Source organism: Pelodiscus sinensis, chromosome 4, assembly GCF_049634645.1.
Source record: "Pelodiscus sinensis isolate JC-2024 chromosome 4, ASM4963464v1, whole genome shotgun sequence".
Lineage (NCBI taxonomy): Eukaryota > Metazoa > Chordata > Testudines > Trionychidae > Pelodiscus > Pelodiscus sinensis.
The window spans coordinates 69,043,877-69,065,416 of NC_134714.1; the positions used below are offsets into that span (position 1 = coordinate 69,043,877).

The window sequence follows — 21,540 nt, forward strand, 5'->3', positions numbered from 1 at the left end:
GAAGGCAGACCAGAAGCCAGGGCTGGTGTGACTGCAGGCCCTGCCTAGCAGCCAGGGAGAGAGCCAGGCCTGCCTACCCGGATGGGGGGATTGGCGATCATAGTGAGCAGGGGGCACTGCCCTCTAGTAAAACTGTAAAAAAGTGAACTCAACGTGAATTTAAACTGAAGAACTACACTGAATTTTAATTATGAGATTCTAAAGGCAGCTCTCTGTTATGAAAGCTATTAAGCTGAAGTGGAGGTAATGAGCAGAGCACAAAATCTTAGCATTGCTGATCTCAATGAGCAATAAATAACTGCTAAAAAAAAAAATCTAGTCAACAGAAAACAGCATACACATTGTCCTAGCAAAAATCAAGATCCATAGATGGTCTAGTCCAGTTCTATTCAGTATTTTCATTAAAGACTTCAGTAAAGGAGTGGAAACTAGGCTTATAAAATGTACAGATGACATCAAGCTGGGAAGGGTTTCAAGAACTTTGGAGGACAGGATTAGAATTCAAAACAAGCTAGACAAACATAATAAAACACAAACTGGTCTGGTAGCACTTTAAAAACTAACAAAACATGTAGATGGTATCATGAGCTTTCATGGGCACAGCCCAATTCTTCAGATGATGGGATTTTTGAGTTTAGGATGTGCAGACCCCCCAAAAATAAAAATAAATAGGGGAGAAGGGGGAAGGGAAAAAAGAATGGGGGGCAGGAAACAAGGAACAGAGGTTATGAAAAAATTAGAAAACAGGAAGGCAGAATAGGCGATCCGTAATTACCTGAAGATTGGATGGTTAAAACGAAGCAGATAAGGATCGAAGTCAACGGATAAAATATCGATAACCTCCCTGATATTGCCATCCTTGCTACCATGGATGTAGATGCTCTCTACACCAACATCCCACATGAAGACAGATTACAAGCAATTAGAAACACTATCCCAGAGGATACCACTGCCAACCTGGTAGCAGACCTATGTAACTTTGTTCTCACCCACAATTATTTCCAATTTGGGGACAACTTATACCCCCAGATCAGCGGCACAGCCATGGGTACCCGCATGGTCCCACAGTATGCTAACATCTTTATAGCTGACTTAGAACAACGTTTCCTCAGATCCCGTCCCCTTTTACCCCTTCTCTACTTACATCGATGACATCTTTATGATATGGACCCATGGCCAAGAAACACTGGATGCATTCCACAGGGACTTTAACAACCTACACCCCACCATCAATCTCAGCCTGGACCATTCTACACGAGAGGTCCATTTCCTGGACACCACAGTACAAATCAGCAATGGAAAATTAGACACCATTCTCTACAGAAAACTCACTGACTCCTACAGTTACCTACATGCCTCCAGCTCTCATCCAGGACACACCATACGATCCATCGTCTATAGCCAAGCCCTTAGATACAATCGCATCTGCTCTAATCCCACTGACAGAGACCAGAAACTTCAGGATCTCTACCAAGCATTTATAAACCTCAATAACCCACCCGGAGAAATAAAAAAAACAAATTGAAAGAGCAAGACGAATACCCAGAAACCATCTACTTCAAGACAGACCCAAGAAAACCAACAATAGAACACCATTTGTCATCAACTATAGCCCCCAATTTAAACCCGTCTAATGCATTATCAATAAACTACAACCTATACTGGAACAGGATACTACCCTCCGAAAGGCTCTGGGAGACAGACCCATAGTCTCCTATAGACAACCACCTAACTTCGGGATGATTCTTACCTACAACTACAGGAAATACCACACTAATACCAACTCTGGAACTTTCCCTTGCAACAAACCCCGGTGCCAGCTTTGTCCACACATTTACTCTGCTGACACCATTATTGGACCTAACCATGCCTATTACAAGATCAAGAACACATATTCCTGTTCATCCAGAAATATAATTTATGCCATCATGTCCCTAAAGTGTCCGTCTGCTATGTACATTGCACAAACTTCTCAGACACTTCGCCAAAGAATCAATGCACATAAAACAGACATTAGGCTCTCTCAGAGAGAGAAAGCTGTTGCTTGCCATTTCAACCAGACTGACCATTCTCTCAATGACCTTAAAACATGCATATTGCTTCAGAGAGATTTTAACTCCAGACTTCAAAGAGAAGCTTCAGAATTGTCATTCATGCTTAAATTTGACATTTTATGTATGGGTCTCAACAAAGATGCTAATTATCTCACCCATTACAAAGATAGCTTCCCCAATTATCACCCCTAATGTCATTACCTCACAGACACTAACTTTCCCCCCTCAGCCCCACTCTGTTCTAAAATTTGATTTGTCAATTTTATATGTGTTCACTTTTTTTGATTGTATCGCTTTGGTATATATGGTCGTACCAATTTTCTTCCACAAATTGATCTGAGGAAGTGGGTCTGGCCCATGAACGCTCATCACCTAATAAACCATCTTGTTAGTCTTTAAAGTGCTACATAGTTCTGTGTGTTGTTTAAAATAGATAGGGGGATACTAATTCAAGAATCTACATAAAGAGCTATTTGCACCTTCATTGAATGTTAGGTTGGTAATGGCCTAGCCATTCCTCATCATGATTGAGTCCATTAGCATGAGAACTGAACTTGCAGATGAACTGTAATTCCAACACTTCTCTGTGTATTTGACTTCTAGAATTTGATTGTGACAAGACAGCCACCTGGGGATCTTTTAAAGAGTGATTAGGTAGATTGAAGTGCTGTCCACAGGTTCCCTTTACATATATCTGATGTGTCCATTGATTCTCTCTCGTAGGGACTCTCCAGTTTATCCAATATATATAGCCGTGGGGCATTGCTGGCATAGATCAAATTACTGGATGTGCAGTTGAATGATCCCTTGATTTGGTAGCTTATGTTGTTGCTCCAGTGATTAATTTGCTTGTATAGATATGTGGGCAGAGTTGGCACCACTGCTGATTTAAGCTCTGGGATAGACTTCCAAGGGAGGAAATGGAAATGCCATCACTGAACATAACAATGGCCATGTTAGGTCAGACCAAAGGTCCATCTAGCCCGGTGTCCTGTCTTCTGACACTGGCCAATGCCAGGTGCCCCAGAGGGAATGAACACAGCAAATAATCATCAAATTATCCCCTTTTGCCCATTCCCAGCTTCTGGCAAACAGAGAATAGGGCCACCATTCCTGCCCATCCTGGCTAATAGCTATTGATGGACTTCTCCATGAATTTACCTAGTTCTTTTTTGAACCCTGTTAAAGTCCTCACCTTCACAACATCCTCTGGCAAGAAGATCCACAAGTTGTCTGAAAACATACTTCCTTTTTGTTTCTTTTAAACCTGCTACCTATTAATTTCATTTAGTGACCTCTAGTTCGTGTACTATGGGAGACAGTACATAACTTTTCCTATTGTACTTCTCCAGACCAGTCACGTTTTATATTAGGGATGTTAAAAGTGTTTATTTTCAGCAGTTACACATTTACATACAGAGGGGCAGGTGTGAGCTCTTGAGCAGTGGCTCCTGCCTGTCCCTCTTTCCCCCCATACTGCTGCCTCTGATACAGAAGTTGCAGTGCTAGAGGCAGGAGGCTCCATTGGAGTTGGTGCTAGCAGGGAACTGGCTTTTAAGCTCCACATGCTGCTTACCGGTTAACCGTGTACACACAAGTACACGTTAACATTGCTACTTCATATACCTCTATCCAGTTCTTTTTTTGTTAATAAAAAGAAAAAAAAGTTGCCAGTACTAGGGTTGCCAGACGGTTTCAAAAATTTGTCAAGGAAAAAAAAATAGCCGGGGAGTAACCAAGGAGACCTGGGAAGTCGGGGCCAAAATGTGGTCGTGGCCCCTTTAATTGCCGCATGTCCCAACCAGGCTTCCGTCCTGTGTGGCGCAAGTGCTCCCAGGGCCAGCTGGACGGTGTGCCAGGGGAAAGCGGCGAGTGCTCCCAAAAAAAAAAGTGACAGCACACTGTACTGGTGCGTACAGTCACAAAAAAAGCAATGCCTCAATCACATTCCCCCTTAGTCTTCTCTTTTTTAAGATGAAAACTCACAGTCTTATTAATCTCTCCTCCTATAGCAGCTAGGATGTTAACGGTTAACAGGTTAGCCTCACCCTCATCCTCCAGCCCCCTCCAGTTAACCCTAGTAAGTGAGCATCACCTGGTAAAGCTAATGCTTACAGTTAACCATTCACATCCCTAATTCAAGATGTGGGCATACTGTGGATTTATATAGAGGCAATAAAATACTTATTCTCTGTCCCCTTTTTTTTAAATGATTCCCAACGTTCTGTTTGTTTTATGACTGCTGCTGCACACTGAATGGATGTTTCCAGAGAACTATCCAACAGTGACTCCAAAATGCTCACATCAGCTCTGTGGGGCACAGTTATACTAGGTTTTCGGGTCCAGAGATCACCATAAATGGGTGCATGTGTAACAGCAGAGAATGGAAACAGAGTAATTATAGGTACATATAGACTTGCACACAAAGATTTTGTTTTGATGATAATACTGGACAGAAACTAGAATTAACACTCAAAGATAAGGAGATATTTATCCAACTGCACCTCAAAAGATTCCTGCACAACATTCCCTTTAAGAATATAAAAGAAGTCAATCAAATGTTCTTTAAAACTGAATGCCTAGGGAAAATTTTTCTAAGGCCAGGATTGCCATGCTTTAAAAAAAACAAAAAAAAAAACAAAAAAAACCCAAGTATTAGCAGTCCTGAACAGAGTTTAATCTATCATCCTTATTAAAATTAATCAGTTTGAACATACTCTTTGCTTTATATTTTACATCTATTTTTAATTAAAAATCTAGCTCCATGGAGTAATATTTCTTCTTCTAAAATTAAATATGCATGCAGCATGGAGAACTTTTTAAGAATACAATTCAGAAAGTTCCTAACTATTATTTAAATGATGCTTATTGCTGCGCCCTCTAAAACTCAAGAAAAAAAATGAAAGCTCTATAATGGAAAAGCTTTTTGTTATATAGTTTTTTTTATTTAAATGCTATTTTTAGTTCCATGCAGATCTCAGAACCGGGGTCATATTGTATACCAAAAAAGGAAAACCATCTTCTGTTAAAGTTTGGCACACACATTGTATATACCTAAATTCATGAGGTTTCATAAATCTAGCAAAAAAAGCTTTTAGGCCTCCAATTCTTATGTAATGTAAACAAGCATAACACAGCTCCCTGTGAACAATTCAGTCTGCTAATTTTGAGAAAATCTTAAACAAAAAAAAGCTTTCTGCCCTTTAATAACCATGTTTATTAAGGATTCATTTTCCAAAACAACCTTCATAAAATGTAAAGAAATAAACAATACAAACTCTATATTGCGAAACAAGATAAAAAATCCTAACTAGCTGCTTCTCACATTAAGTATATTATAGATGCCTCCAACACATTTTGAATTTAAAGTAAAACAAGATTTAATGGCACAATGAATTAAAATTTTCAAGTCCATGCACATAGCCTTTATCTCTAGCTAATTATTTAGCACATTCTCATATCAATAGCTGACACTTAACAAAGATTATGTGAAATTTTTAAATTTCAAAGCTTCACTTGAGTTTCTGAATATTGAGAATCTGGGGACAAATCTGAAAGGACTTAACTATTAACAGTGTAATCCTAAAATACAAAAGTTACAAGGAGACCCTAGAGCTTTCAACCTAAAACAATTTTATTGGTATAGAACAAGTATGACCACAACCCTTAGCGCACAGCAGAAGCACTGATACAAAAGGCCTAGTGATCTGAGGAGTTTTAAAGTGTTCTGATCATACTCATCCCACATGTAAGAATTTACTTTAATACAAGAATCAGACTGTTTATAGTAATACAACATGAATAAACGAAATACTCCAAATGCAAGCTCCTCCACAGACACTGAATTATTCCTTTACAACACCCACAAGTGTTGTAGGCATCATGAAAGGGCAATGAAACAATGGGTGAGAAAAAAGGCAAAGGCGATAATACTAAATTTATCTCAGTATAGGCTTAGACACTGCATGGCCAGAACATATGAAATTAAGAAAAAAAATACATATAAAATAAATATTTTATTTAATAGCAATGTTGTGCTTGGCTCACATTAGAAATGAACATTAAGGACAGATTGTAAGAGAGAATAGTCAAATGGTGAATGAGTATGCCCTGCTCAACAAGAAGTACAAAAGAAAGATTCTCTTACTAGATTTTTTTGTATGAATTCCTTCCTATCAGTCATGGAATGGATGCTCTTCTTTAATTTGTCTACACAGAAAAAGGCAATTATATAGATAACTAGCAGAAATATCCAGTATCACCCGGGGAAAATATAGTAAAAGGTGTGATGAATGAACTACGGCAATGACATTAACATAGCATATTTTATTGGAAATACTTTTCTCTTTGCTCAGGTCCTTAACACAAGTAAGTTTTGTTTTTCTTCATTTAAAACACTGTTCTGGGGTGAGGCTGGAGATGAGGGGTTCAGCCCTGCCTCACCCACAGCAGTTTGCAGCCAAGTGATAAAAAACCTGTCCATGGCTTCTGCAGCAGGCACAGTCAGAGGAGGAGTGCATGTCCCCTGGCTGGGGAACAGACAGACAGAGACAAACAAACTCACTCTCTGAAATATACAGCAGATAGCGGTCCCTTTCTTCATCCCTACTCAATGGAGTTATAGGTATCTCGGTACCCATCTCTGGGCCCTTGCTGCCCCTCTGTGGTTATTCTACAGTATAACTTCCTCCTACCATACCCCTCCCTACCTTTCCATTTTGAGAAAACAATCAATTGCAGGCACATCCCATTGTCCTGGCACAACCAAACCCTTCCTTTGCTTTAAGCTATGTTTAGAGGAAACTGCATACGAAATTTGGCAGTCCTACCTCTTACCGTTTAGGAGTTCTTGCACAAATAGACTTACAGACAGATGGACAGACGTGCACATTTCTAAAATATATAGTAAGAAGATACACAAACACACAATGATATTTGTACCATACACCTCTCAATTATGGAAAATCTCAATCTTTTTAAGCTATACCTTGAGAAGTGGAATTTGATTTGCTGATCACCTGTTAACTGAGACCAAGATCAAAGGTGCATGACAAATAGGGAAATACTGAGCTGTCCATTGTTGATCTGACTTTTGAAACAATTAAAAAAAAATACCTCTGTGCAATTTGATGGACTGTCCAGTGTCCTTACTGGAGATGAGGGCGATATTAGCATATGTTTAATATCCTTTATTGGGTTTCATACATTTTCTCAGTAATGCTTTCACCATGAGAGTACATGTATTGTCAATTATATTGTTCATAACCTGCAACGGGAAAGCAAACTGCAGATGATGGCCTATTTACCAGTCTGGCTTGATGGGGTTATCACAGTGTAGGTAGGGAATTGAGCAGTTGGAAAAAAACCCAGTGAGGACAGGAAAATAAACTAGTGTCTACCCAAGAAAGGTGATGGCTTAGGAGCTGCAAAGGATCATGAATGGGGAAATGCAGGTGCAGTTGCCCTAAACTGAGACAGACAGCTCTACAAGTTAGATCCTAGCATAATCCAAAATGTCAACTTGAGTTTATTAAAGAAAAAAGGGTCTAAAGTAGTTTACAAAACAGACAACTTTTGTCTTTTGTAGGTTTATATATGATTACTGTCTTACTTATTTAGTCAGCAAAGGAAAATATCTACATCTGTTGCCAGTTTGCATTTCATAAAATAAAAACAAGTTCTAAATTATTTAGATTCCAATGTTAAATTTTCACAAGCAAATTACCTACAGTACAGGACATGTGTGGGTGTATTCCAGTTTCAGGGCATCAACAGCTTAATCAGCCTTCCATATTATATCTGATTATAGTTTATTATATAAAATCAGGCTGGTTACAGTTTAGTAAGAATCGTGCTTAACCCTTTCTGAAAAAAGATAGGAATCATTTTGAACACACTGGATTGATTTTCCCCAGTGTCCCTACTCATTTAGGGCTGGCTCCACAAAAGAATTTAGGTGTATACAGTCACTTTTGGTACCTAAATCCAAAATGCATACCTTCTAAACCCATTCTTAGATGCTGCCCACCCATATAAGCACCTACATTTCTGGCGGTAGCATGAGCAAAGCTCCCTAATAATCAAGTGATCTCTCTGGCTGTCATCCCGCAGCTTCTGTCAAAGGCTAGGGACACGATTCCTGCCTAACCTGGCTAATAGTCATTGAACCTACATGTGTGTGAGCGTATGTATGTATTTATGTACGTACGTACTTAAGATCCAATATAAAGGAGTTTTAGGTAAATGTAGCCAGACAGGAACCCCCCCGTAACATCCATTTTTGCTTGCCGGAAGCATGCAGGGCACACAGAGCAGTAAAACAGCATAGTCTTTGAAAGCCTTGAACAGAAGGCCCGGATATGCAGGCTGCTGTGACCCTGGATGGCTGTAAACAGAGATACGCCTATTGCTGACCAAGAGGCTGCCAAGGAGTGCCCTTGACTGAAACCTATATTGATACGAACACTCGCTGTCTGAGGAAAGGAATCTCCCACCCAGTTCTCTCTTGCCACTGTAAATTAAGTTGAAACTCCCTTGTAAGAACTGGCGTCATAAAGACAGACCAACACAATTTGGCTTCTTAGATAAGAAAGAGGATACGGGCCCCTATGGGTATAAAGATGGGTCCAGCAGCATACTTACTTTGAGTGTCAATCTACCATCTATCTGCTGGTTGGGTTAGGTGTTTGACCTCCTGAGGTTCCACGGGGAAGCCCACCTCGTATTCGTCTTTCCTAGGAATTGAGGGACCGGCCCTGGCCTGATACGCTGGAGCCGAGAGGCACAGAAGGGGGTAAAAATTGTACCTGGATGTGGTCCTTTGTCCTAAGTGTACACATAGACTTAAAGCTCTTTAAAGATTAAGCTGTTACTTGGTACCATTATTTCTATTTTCTGTCTTTATTTTCTTTGTAACCATTTTTAAGATCTATATTTGCTAGCAGTTAAGAAATAGAGCAATAGCCATTGTAACCGTATGATTTATAAGCTTCTTTAATAAACCTGTAACTGTTTAAGCTTTAACCTGACTCCTTCAGTTGCTGTAACAGAACCAAGCACAATTTAAAAGAACTTCAGCCGGTCATAAGGGACAGATATAGGAAGAGCTGGGGCATTTGGATCGTGTCGCTTCCAGAGGACAGATCCGTAGGGGCATCTCTCAGTCTTCCCTAGGCTGCCCGCTGCGAAGAGATCCTGTATCCTAGCAGTTAAAATCTGAGATGTAATAAGCTCTTCCTATAAACTCTGGGGAGTCTGTCAGCTTGTTGGCTGCCCCCTGTGAAGGGATCCTGATCCTAGCGGACAAAGACATGGACATTAAACTCCTCGGGGCGCCCGTCAGTCTCTCCTAGACTGCTCACTGCAACACGGCCTTGTGTCCCAGCCATTGAAGACTTGGGTGTAACACACACACACAGCTCTGACCATTGGCTGACAGTAAAGCACTCTGATTTCTATCAATCATATCAGATGAAGAAACTGTTTCCCCATTAATTTATTATTGATATTGGCTTTAAAAAAAATCAAAACAGTGAAGTTACCACTGGCTTTGGGTTCAGAAAGCCATAGGTAACAGCCCCTTCCAATGAGTCCTGAAACAATGATATATAAAACAGAGATAACTATGTGCTCCAGGTTTATATGGCTTCCAGGAGATAAAGAATCAAGCAGGTTAAGATCACTGTGCTGTCAGGCATTTTCTAAATTTTCATTTATGAGTACGTGTATAAATTCCCAGAGCGCGCATAAATGGTCTTTGAGTCTTAATGTGTAAAGCAACTACATCCATGCTGTCTGCAATCAATTTGGAGCCATTGAAAGGAAGGTCCTTGACTATTCGTGACTTCCTTTGGAAATCCTAAGAGCTGGAGACAAGAGGCTGTCCTCATATGTATAAATGCAGACCTAGAACAAGTAGCAATGCCAGAAGTGTCAAGAAATGCCTGCAGAGACATTCTGGCAAGAAGCTAGCTTTCCACAACAATCACCTAAAATTCTTCTCTGTGCTCTAATAGGAAGTGCTCAATAAAGGAATTCAGTTAGGAATAATTTGTGTTACTGTATTTTACCATTTGCATCTCAACATGGACAGCTAAAGTTCTCTCATTCTAAGGCAACCATAATGCAGTTTCCTCCCTCCCTCCCATGATATTAATGGAAACCAATCCATACTGTAACAATATGGCTTTTCTGTAGCCATGTTGGAAGGCCTGTGCTAGGCCTGAACCAAAGCCACCTTCTACAGCCAGATTTAAGAGTAGCAGCCATAAAACGTAAGGGCTGGAGTCACACTCTCACACTCCATCTATTTTGTATTAAAAAGTGTTATACCAGGCTGGGAGGAGGGGACTTTGACCTGATAGGTCCCCCACTGTCACCAGATATAGAAACAGATCTCAAGATAGGTAAAGAAAACTTAAGTAACACCATTCTGTCTGACAAGAAACTGCTTATCAATAGAGAATGTTGTGGAATCCTCATCCTATGATCATTGTCACTACACTTTCCTATCGTTTGACGGTGAGATTTCTGTCTGGTTTGTAACTGTTTTTCTGCTCTATAATTAATGTTGCTAAGTGTAAATCAATGAAGGTGGTGGGGTATGATTGGTTAGGTAATTTCGTTATGATTGGTTAGTAAAATTATACTAAAATTATTGGTTAAGGTATAGCAAAACAAGACTCAGGTTTTATTATATAAACTGGGGTTCAAGAAGGAGAAGATGATGATCAGAAGTAATAGAAGGAAGAAAAGGCTGGAAGAGGACCAGGAGGAGGGGGGGAAAACCTGGAAAAGAAAAACTCACCTCCTCGACACAGCCTAAGACCAGAGATCCTGATATTGCCTGGCCAACAGGGGAAGTCTGCCTACCTTTATCAGGACTGGTGAGCAAGAGCTTAGCATGTGCATTCTGCTTGTTTGGGAATTGTCAATAAATAGAGGATAAGGACATTACTGTGTGAGGCTCTTTCAGTGGCTAAAGATCCTGCCAACCCACGGGTTGTTACACCCTGAGCCCTAGAAATTGGGGAAGGGTGGGTGTGTAAATTCACAGAGTTGCACCTTGAGCCCTAGGAACTGGGTAAAGATGTGTGTCCCTACAGTGTGGAAGGGATAGAGAAATTTGTGCGGGTAACAATACTTCCTTGCGCCTTTTCTCAGAAGCCTGGCTTTAGCAATGCATATGTCATAGCCTAAGAAGTACAGACCTCAGTCAGTTCACAAAAAACTGCACATTACTACTTGTGCCTTATCCTGCAGTATTTCCAGAGCTGAAGCATAGAACACTGTGATGTCATTCCAGTAGCTCTACTGGAAGCCACAGAATAGAACTTCTGACTGCTGCTGAAAGTTGCACAGCAGCCAAACAAGATGGGGTGTCATCTTTAGTCCTAGGAAACAACCATTGTCTGGTAAGATCACATCACTATGTGAGATGATGAGCAACAATAAAATGAGATCTGCTCTGACAGTGGAGAATCAAGTGGCAATAGCTCTGTGGAAGCCAACAAAGTCAGATTGCTATTTGATCTGAGGAAGTGGGTCTGGCCCACGAAAGCTCATCATCTAATAAACCATCTTGTTAGTCTTTAAAGTGCTACATTGTCCTGCATTTTGCTACTGATCAGTGAGGAATCAGTTCAGAGTTGGTAAATCCACCAAGGGAGCTGTTATGACCCAAGCATGCAGGTCCATTAATCACCTTCTGCTAATAAGGGCAGTGACTCTGGGCAACACACAAGACGTAGTAGATGGTTTTGCCATGATGGAGTTCCCATGTGGGACAGCGACGAGGAGTCCTGTGGCACCTTATAGACTAACTGAAGTGTAGGAGCATAAGCTTTCGTGGGCAAAGACCCACTTCGTCAGATGCACGAAGTGGGTCTTTGCCCACGAAAGCTTATGCTCCTACACTTCAGTTAGTCTATAAGGTGCCACAGGACTCCTCGTCGCTTTTGCAGATTCAGACTAACACGGCTAACCCTCTGATACTTGACACCACGTGGGACAGTATATGACACACATATGCCTATCTTGGCCAGAGAACATAAGTCATAAGTAATGCTGTGCACTGGTGGATCACAACAGAGCAGGGGCATTTTACAGACATCAATATTAAGATGGTCAGGAAAGGTGCATGATGTGCATGTCTTAGGAACACAAGTCGATTCAGAAACTTGCAATCAAGAACTTGCTTTCCAGATTGTAAAATCGCTATTGGCATTTCAACATCATCAATGGTTGTCTTGGGAGACCCAGCCTACCCCTTGCTCCCATGACTCATGAAGCTGTATATGGGCCACTGGGACAGCAGTAAGAAGCCATTCAATAATAAGGAGAGCAAGTACTGAATGGTGGTACAATGTGCTTTTGGACAATTAAAGGGTTGCTGGAGCTGTTTGCTTACTGGGGATTTGTCTATGCTAGTACTTTTGTTGACTAGGAATGTGAAAACAGACACTCCTGACTGACAGAAGCTTCATCAACAAAGTGCTTGTGTGGACAGCACTATGTTGGCAGAAGAGTGTCTCCCACAGACTTAGCTACTGCCACTTGTTTGGGCAGTTTACTTATGCCAGTGAGAGAGTTATCTTCCTCCAGCATACAGTGAAGTTTACACCTCAGTGAAAGCCATATCTCCATATTTATCATTGCATGCTGTGTACTCCTTAATATCTATGAGGCAAAGAGAGATGTTTCTGTGATGGTGGAGCCCGAGTTGGATAGGCTGGCAGCTAATTTTGAGTGTCCAGATGGCAGGCCAATAAAAAGAGCCCAGAAAGGAGCTCTGTGTTTCTAGGAGACTGAAAACCCATTTCAGAAATGAGTCACAGTAATATGTGCTATTTATCTGTGTTGTAAGCGTTCCTCTCCAATTTCCCTGTACCCTCCCTACTCCACCAAACCCCCATGGTTGGGACAAATAAAGAGCATTTCATTCTAAAACACTGACTAAGTGCACAAATAAGCTGAAAGAAGTGGGAAATAATTTAACTATGGGTAAATGGTGTGATCAAATTTGAAGGGGAGAAAACAAGTTAGCTTGTCTGTCAAAGTACAGTAGTCTTCAGTATTAAAAGTCTTCAAATGGCTTCTTTTGTTCGTGGTACCTTCTCCTGGTTTTGAGTGGAAGGGATACAGAAGACTCTGTCCTGCCCCCTCAGCCTACCCCCTGGAACATTTGGGGGATGGGATTGAGAAAAAGACAAAATTTGCCAGGAGTTCACCAGAAGCTACAGGGGCCATCTATCCTCAAGCTACTTTTCTTGAAATTTAGCCAGATGCCTCAACATGTCTGATTGATCCTGCATACTCGATAGCATCTTATCCTCTGTTGCAATCTCATGCTCCTGGGATGCTCTCCATTCCCAATTTTAAAAGATACTGAAATCCATGAGGCTCTTAGCTCCATGTCAGCATGTATCTTCATTTTCTGCCTTTGGCATGCCTGCTTAAATTTGATTTTCATGTGGCCCTGTTGCATGTCCCTGCTATAGCCCTTCTTTCCCATACCCCATGTGATCTTTTCACAGACGTCCAGATGTGCATGTAAAGACTCTTCTTCCCACATACCGATAAGATCCACCACCTCCTGTGTATTGCAGGCATATTTGGAACAATGAGTAACCATGATCAGGTGAACTCTCCAAGCTAATCAAATATGAAATGGGAATTCAAAAGTTCACAGGGTGCTGTGCAGCAGAGTTGAAAATGATAGCCAAGGCAGTCGCAGCAAAGCATTGCAGTGCACTTCCTGGAGGACAATTCAACTTACACAATGCTGCATCTGTACTGCTTCTGTGTTGACAGACCAATATGAAATTAAGCACTACGCCTCTCGTGGAGGTGAAATAATCAAATAAGTATTACAGGTAAGTTAGGTGAGCAGAAGGGACATGGCAGCATATATACATACATTATTATTCTGATATATGGCACTTTCATTGATACAAGTTTGTGGTTTAGACCAGGCCTTAAGCTATGTCTGCACAGTAAGCTTGGGATGTGATTCTCCTGCATGCATACACAAAGCTAACCTTCATCAAGCAAGCACAAATATAAAGAGTAGTGACGCTGGAGCAGCATTGGTTACAACAGTGGAGGCAGAGCTGAGCTGTGTCAACGATATACCTGCCTGAATCTGGCAGCTATGTATTTATGTGTACAACAGCAGGGGCACCAGACCCCTTATTTACATACAATACAGATGTAAATTCTGACAATTTTAAAACTGTTGTTTAAATCTCTACTCTGCACTAGAAATTACTTTTACTAATTTCAAATTATGAATTAATTCAGAGTTGAGACATAGCAGGGGCCTTCCAAAGGTGTACAATCCCAATCAGAAAAAATGTTTCCAAATGTCATTTTCGAGCAACCATGCTGCAATGGTTTATCAGGCATAATCATCAAACAAAAGGACATAATAAATTAAATTAAATTGAGAGTCTGAAATTCATAAGGGTATCTGAATAACAAGGAAATAAAGAATAAAAAGAGATGCTTGAGAGGAAACATAGTGGGTATTTCAACTGTAAAGAAAGGGAAGAATAGAAAGAAAATCAAAAAATGGGGGGAACATTCCATTTTCTATTGCAACCTTGTTGGCCAAGAACTCACATTTTTTTCTTCTACAACAAACATTTAAACTTTTTCATTCTCTAGCAGGAGCAAGAATTTCCCCCTCCCTCAGAAATGAAAAACAATTATAGAATATTGCATACAAAACTAAAATTTAATCAAGCTAAAGAAGTTCTTGATTGTATGTGCTTCCTAAATAAACATTTTCCTTGTTAAATTCTACAGATCTATTCCCACACCTATTACTAATGCTAGCAAACTTCAAAAAATTAAAAACAAACACTGAATTCTAACCAGGCATTCAACAGAAGGCAGATGCTACCTAAGAGCTAGGTACTATTATTACAGACATAAAAAAATTCTTTAAAAATTAGTCAGTCAGTGATGTTTTAATGGTATAAAATAATTTATAAATAATACACCTGGAACAGACTGATATTGCCATTTTGCAGTACAGATTAATTTTAGATTTTTTTTATGTCAAGAGTTCCCACAAAAAAATATTGCCTTCTAGTTCCCTCATCCTTGTATTTTATTGAATTCAATTAAAATCTGTAGGGTGTGAATGGAAAAGATCTGTTGGTCATATGTAAATGAATAATGGGAACAGAGAAAGAAAGTCAGATTGAAAAAAAGAGATGTGCTAAGATTAAGATGGAAACACAGCATGTAGAAGGAAACTGGGATGCTGCAGCAGAACCATGAGGAATCTGGAAGGCAAGAAAGACAGATAAGCAGAAGAAGGTGGCATCTGCCAAAAGCAGCAGCTTACTCTAATGTGAGAGCACCCCAGCCGTGTACTATGGAAACATATTGGCTCCCTTACATATATACAATATTCCGTTTTCAGAAACTCCATTAAAAGTGTTATGCCCTAATACATTGCATATATGCAATGTGATTTAGTTATTGCTGCAGTGAGAAAATCAACATTTGATTTTCAGGCATTTAAAGCATTTAGATTCTTAAACTGTCAACCAGCACACAGCATTAACTTTTTGGTATTGTATTTCCTTGCCTTTTTATTTATTCAATGAATCAATTAACCAATAGTGGAATGCAACATTTATTTCAGTGACCACATAAAATAAATATAACCACATAGATGTGAAATGAAGTATGAAGTTCATTATTTCAAAGCACAATCCTTCAAATAAACCTTACTGCATGCCTTTCAAAGTGCAAAACAACAGAAGAATGTTTGTTGTGAACCTCAGTAAATTTAAAAACCAGTCAAATCAATAAGTAATTTCTAGATACTTCTAATAAATGCATTATGCAGAAACCAAATTTCTTCCAGAATGTCAAAGAAACTTGTCCTCTTTAAGGACTATAGCAAGTCTATAGCAAGGATGCTACTTCACTATGTGATTTTTTTCAAAATTTACCTCTGTATTTTGCTGCTCTGTGCTGATTTACAGTGCTACAAATATCTACAGAGCAAATATTCTATTCACTGTCTGTCAACTAGAAGTAGCACTAATGCACCCTACAAAGCTTTGCTTCTGTCATTGCAAAAACAGAAGGCAAAGTCTTCTGGGAAGTATGTTCAGAAAAACAAAAGCTCTAGGGACACAGGTATAAAATCTAAGAATTGGCATTTGAAGGAACTGGAGTTAGAAGACAATCCTATTTCAAGACATGAAGTAGGAAGAATCCCTTGAGAGAGATGGGGAATTATATCGAGAGATGAAACGTAACTGTATAGGATTAGAGAATGAAGCACGGGAGAGGAAAAATACATCTGCAACTGTGAGCACAATACCAATATGAAATGGCAAATGGAATGTTAAGTCGGCAATTAAATGGCTGGTGGTAACCAAGAGATGATAGAAGAGGAGAATAAAGTAGCTGGGGTACTGTGGGCTAATTATTTCAGACTTTGGCTTATTGTATTTTAAGACAGCTGAAAGACGTTTATTTACAACATAGTTAACAGTGTTCTGTCATGCTTGAAAAACAGTGCATGAAAGTTGGCATAGCCACTGTTTCAACTTTGTTTTGGTATCAATATACTACCTACAAGAAAGGGAAGGAATGGAAACATTATTCAACACTAGTAGCTGAAAGCCTGTGCTGTCACACTGGTATAATCTATAAAATCACGCGTGGAAAAAAACGGACAGTAATAAACCGTAAATCCCAGTGGTCACTGCATCTGGTGATATTCTAAGCAAAAAGAGCTCACAACCATGCTTGCAGTTGTTTCTGTCACTTCACGCTGATTCGACAGACATTCCAGGCTTCAGAGGTATGTTTAGAGTTGTGTGTACTGGTTGCATTCTTGTGTTGATTTTTATGTGGGTTGTATTGTGCTAGAAGACTCATGATCATTTGTGCACATGACAAATGAGAGTTGTGTATTGCCATGAGGGGTTGTATGTGTTTAGGGTTATTATACGTGCCAACAGTGTGTTTTTTCAAATCCCAGTTGGTTTCTTAATTTTGAACCAACTAGTCATTGAACTGACCTATTTGAATAAACTGAAATGAAGTAGGGATGTGAAGGACTAGTTGACTATCCGATAATCAAATGCTTATCGGATAGTAGACAGGATAGTTGACTAGTCGCTTCCCCCACCTTGCTGTCGCTATCAGAAAGAGGCAGCAAGGGCCCAAGGGAGTGGAGGGGGTACTTCAAAGCAGCAGAGCCGCCTGAAGCTTGGGGCCAGATCCTGGGCTACACCTGGCACTGCTGCTTTGAAACGCCGCTTGCAGCCCAGCATCAGGCTTCCTGTGGCATTTCAAAGCAACAGCGCCACATGGAGCCCTAGGGCTGTTGCTACACTTCAAAGGCAGAGCTGTCCTATTGACTAATCAAATAGTTGATAAGTCGGTTAGTTGATCCTTAACATCCTTAAAATGAAGTAAATATTCTTTTTCTCCTTCCACCCCACTCAAATTCAATAACCAGCCACATTCTCTTTCTTTCAGAGGAGCAAGCAACTTACAGTTAGGCCTGGTCTACACTAGGACCTCAGTCCAAAATAACTTCCCTGCAGGATGAATTTGTAAATGATGAGTCCACACTTTCAAGCCTGTTATTCCAGAATAAGGGGCTGTGGAATTTGAACTCTGTAGTCCTGCCCTTCATGAGGAATAACGCTATTTACAAATTTGTAAGTCCAAAATAACATTAGTGTAGATACTCCAGTGCCACTAATTCAAACTAATTGGCCTCCGGGAGGCCTCCCACAGCTTCCCAGAGTACTTCCTGGGGCTCTGAGTCCGAGGTAGAGGCTCCACATTAATGAAACCTGCCTTGGATTACGTTCAATTCTTCCCCATAGTGAGGACATAGAACTTAGAATTTGTAAAATCGGGTGCCCAGAAGACAAAATTAGTAAATCTGGAATAATCTCCGAGGGTACGTCTACACTACAACATTAATTTGAACTAAGGTAATTCGAACTAACGGATCCAGACTAAAAAACTAGTTCGAATTAGCGTTTTGCTAATTCGAACTAGCATGTCCACATTAAGTGGACCCTGAAGCGGGGTTAAGGATGGCCGGAAGCAGTGCCGGCAGGGCATCAGAGGAGGACTTAGAGCGTGGAGATGCTGTCTCAGGCTAGCCGAGGGCTGTGCTTAAAGGGTCCCGACCCCCACCCCGGACAGACAGTTCTCAGGGGTGCCCCGCTTGCAAAGCAGTCCTGGTTTGGAGTGCCCTGAGTGCCCACACTGGGCACATCACAGCACTCGGCCATCAGACCGGCTGCACTTGCCGCAGGCTGCCATCTGGGGAGAGGGGGCAATTGGGGGGCTGCAGGAGAGCTTCCACCCCCAGAAGCCCGCAGAGCCAGCCCAGTCTTCCCCATCGGGGGCTCGTGCCCCATTCCTCCCTCACCTCCTTCCACTTACCCTTCCCTAGCCCCTCTTCTTGATGTACAAAATAAAGATAACGTGTCTTCCAAAATGGAATCTGTCTTTATTGAACAAAACTGGGGGAGACTGGGAAAAGAAGGTGGGAGAGGGGAAGAGAGGGGCTGGGAGAGGGGAGGGCAACTAAAATGGGGGTTGGGAACAGGTCCCATATGAAGAGAGGCTAAAGAGACTGGGACTTTTCAGCTTAGAAAAGAGGAGACGGAGGGGGGACAAGATAGAGGTCTCTAAAAGCAGGAGTTGGGTGGAGAGGGTGCATACAGAAAAGTTCTTCATTAGTTCCCATAAAGAAGGACTAGAGGACACCAAAGGAAAAGAATAGGTAGCAGGCTTCAAACTAGTAACAGAAAGTTGTTCTTCACAAAGCAAAGAGTCAACCTGTGGAACTCCTTGCTGCAGGAGGCTGTGAAGGCTAGAACTGGAACAGAGTTTAAAGGGAAGTGAGATCAAGTCATGGAGGTTGGGTCCATGGAGTGGTATTAGCCAGGGAGTCGGAGTGGTGTCCCTGCCCAAGGTTTGTGGAAGGCTGGAGATGGATGGCACGAGACAAATGGCTTGGTCAATGTCTTCGGTCCATCCCCTACAGGGACCCTAGGGTTGGCCGCTGTCGGCAGACAGGCTACTGGGCTAGATGGACCTTTGGTCTGACCCAGTACGGCCATTCTAAGCTCAGGGTCGGGGGTCTCAATGGACCACCTTGATTTTCATGCAAACCTACTCCTGGGTGGCCAGGCTGGCAGCTCTCCTGCCCAAGCCGGCCACTTTCCTGTGCCTAGTGCGGAGATCGTGGACGAGGTCCACGATGTCCGCACTAGCCCAGGTGGGTGCCCGCCTCTTGCGGTCCCGGGCAAGCTCCCGGGAGCAGCCAGCCTGGTCCCGGGAAGAGGGGGAGCGGTGGGGGGCTTCGAGTGGGTGGCTCAATCCGTGCCAGGTGCAGGGTCTGCTGGCTGGGTGCTGGCAGGCTTGCACCTGGCACAGGTACCGTAGCCAGCCCGTGCCCCTTTAAGGGGACCGGGGCCGGGAGGGGGGCAGTAGAGTTTCCCTGGTGTTGGCCAGAGTGGCCACCAGGGAAACCTGGGGAGGGCTAGCCTCCCACTAGTTCGAATTAAGGGGCTACACACCCCTTAATTCGAACTAGCTAATTCGAACTAGGCTTAATCCTCGTGGAATGAGGATTACCTAGTTCGAACTAAGCGCTCCGCTAGTTCGAATTAAGTTCCAACTAACGGAGCGCTAGTGTAGCGCCTATGAAAGTTAGTTCGAACTAACGTCCATTAGTGTAGATATGGTCTTAGTGATTAGGGTTCTGTAACAGTTTAGAAAGCCTTGTATATGGAAATCATAGGCTGGCTACAAGAATATCTTCTGATATCGTATTTTTTAAGACTTCCCCATTAAAACTGGACCAGGCTTATTATGAAATCTAAGAAAGCATTTAGTTTGAAAAGATGATGCCAACATAAGATTTTTTTAGCACAGCTTCCAGAATTAAACTGATACAGGCGTATCAGTGTGGTATTCCTGATGAAAATCTCACAGTAGGCAATATTTTTAATAAGACTGACATGATGGGTTAATAGCAACTCTTGTAGGAATACAACAGTCCTAACTCTTCTATAAAAAGCACATATTCCTGCAGCTAATAGTCAATAACTATTAACAGAAAAGAAAATACTAGAAAATAAGTCGTGAAAGCATTTGGGAACATACAAAACAGCATCCAATATCTGCAAATATTTCAGTGTAATAGAAAAATGTTGTGTTTTTTTACGATAGAAACTACAATGCTAAGTCAGTAAACAACTTTTCTATTTCTGCATGAACTACCGTTGTAAATGATTTTAAGTGTAGCCCACACTAGAGATGTAAGGGAACAGTCCCCTAGACTACTACCCAAATCCTCCCCGCCCTCTTCCTTTGTATCAGGAGCCATCTCCGCAGTGCCACCTGCCCTCCCCCCCCACTGCTGCCTCTATTCTGGGACCACCCGCAGACACGGGCTGCCCAGCTCAGTCCCAGATCATGCTTGGTCCAGGACCAAACTCTGTTGCAGCTCTGCAATTTAAAACGCAAGACTACTCAATTAGTTAAGAAGTGTGTATTTAACATTCCTAGTCCACACCACCCAAACCAGCAACTATGTGAACAGCATTGAACTTCAAAGTACTTAAGATGGATCAAATCATCTGATGTATAATTAGACTTAGCAGAATTGGATTTTTATTTTGTAATTTAGATTGGTAATACTGATGTTTTTTTTTAAATATTTTAAAATTTTAACCTATTTACATGTTCAGAGTTACACAACATTTTGAAGGGGTCAAAAGTTGGGATTTTGGAATATAACCCATTAACCAATATGTAGATGCTTATCGGTTAATGTTACCAGTTAACCATGGCACTCCTTTCCCCCCCAACTGAAGCTCTGAAAGCTAATCTGGAGCAGGCAGGCCTCAGTCCCAGCACATGCTGGGTCTCGGCAGCTACCACAACTCCCGGGCTGCTCCCTGTGGCTCTGAATTTTAAGAAACTTAGCTGGTAGCAGGGAGCCCTCCAGTTCCTAATGCAGAGCCATAGCGGAGGCAGCCTGGGAGCGGGGGCAGCTACTAGGACACAGTGCGTGCCGAGACTGAGCCGCCATCTCCTACTGCAGAGCCTGCAGCAAGCGATAAATTCCCTTCGTAAAAGTAATGGTTAACCATGCAACCAACAGAATATTTAATGGTTACATGGTTAGCGTATTACACGATTTTTAACATCCCTAGTAAAAACAGATGGGGGAATCCAAATTATTTAATGTCACTACATCAGATGATCTAAAACTTCATTGCACCATGACCCTTTATGACAAATAAATTGCTATACAACCTAAGGTGGGTTAATGCAAAGCCAAAGTCCGAGCCGCACCACCCTTGTCCTATCAGTAAATTTTGATTATTGATGGAAATATGTCAAGTTTGTATATGAGCAGCAAAATCAAAGTTCTTACCAATATTTACCAATAAAAATATTATCCTTCCAA

At 41.4% G+C, this 21,540-nt stretch overlaps 1 protein-coding gene across 17 annotated transcripts in view; it reads right to left on the reverse strand.

Moving 5' to 3' along the window:
- SIPA1L1 (signal induced proliferation associated 1 like 1) overlaps positions 1 to 21,540 on the reverse strand; it is a 350,322-nt gene that overhangs the window by 148,032 nt on the left and 180,750 nt on the right. The window contains exon 6 of one of the 17 annotated variants that reach the window (XM_075927302.1): positions 6,202 to 6,263. The exons of 15 other annotated variants lie outside the window; for them this stretch is intronic. The gene's annotated coding sequence lies outside the window, so the exon portion shown is untranslated. Of the gene's footprint in view, positions 1 to 6,201; positions 6,264 to 7,169; positions 7,321 to 21,540 lie in introns of all 17 variants that reach the window. One more of the 17 variants, XM_075927303.1, reaches the window with a different exon arrangement.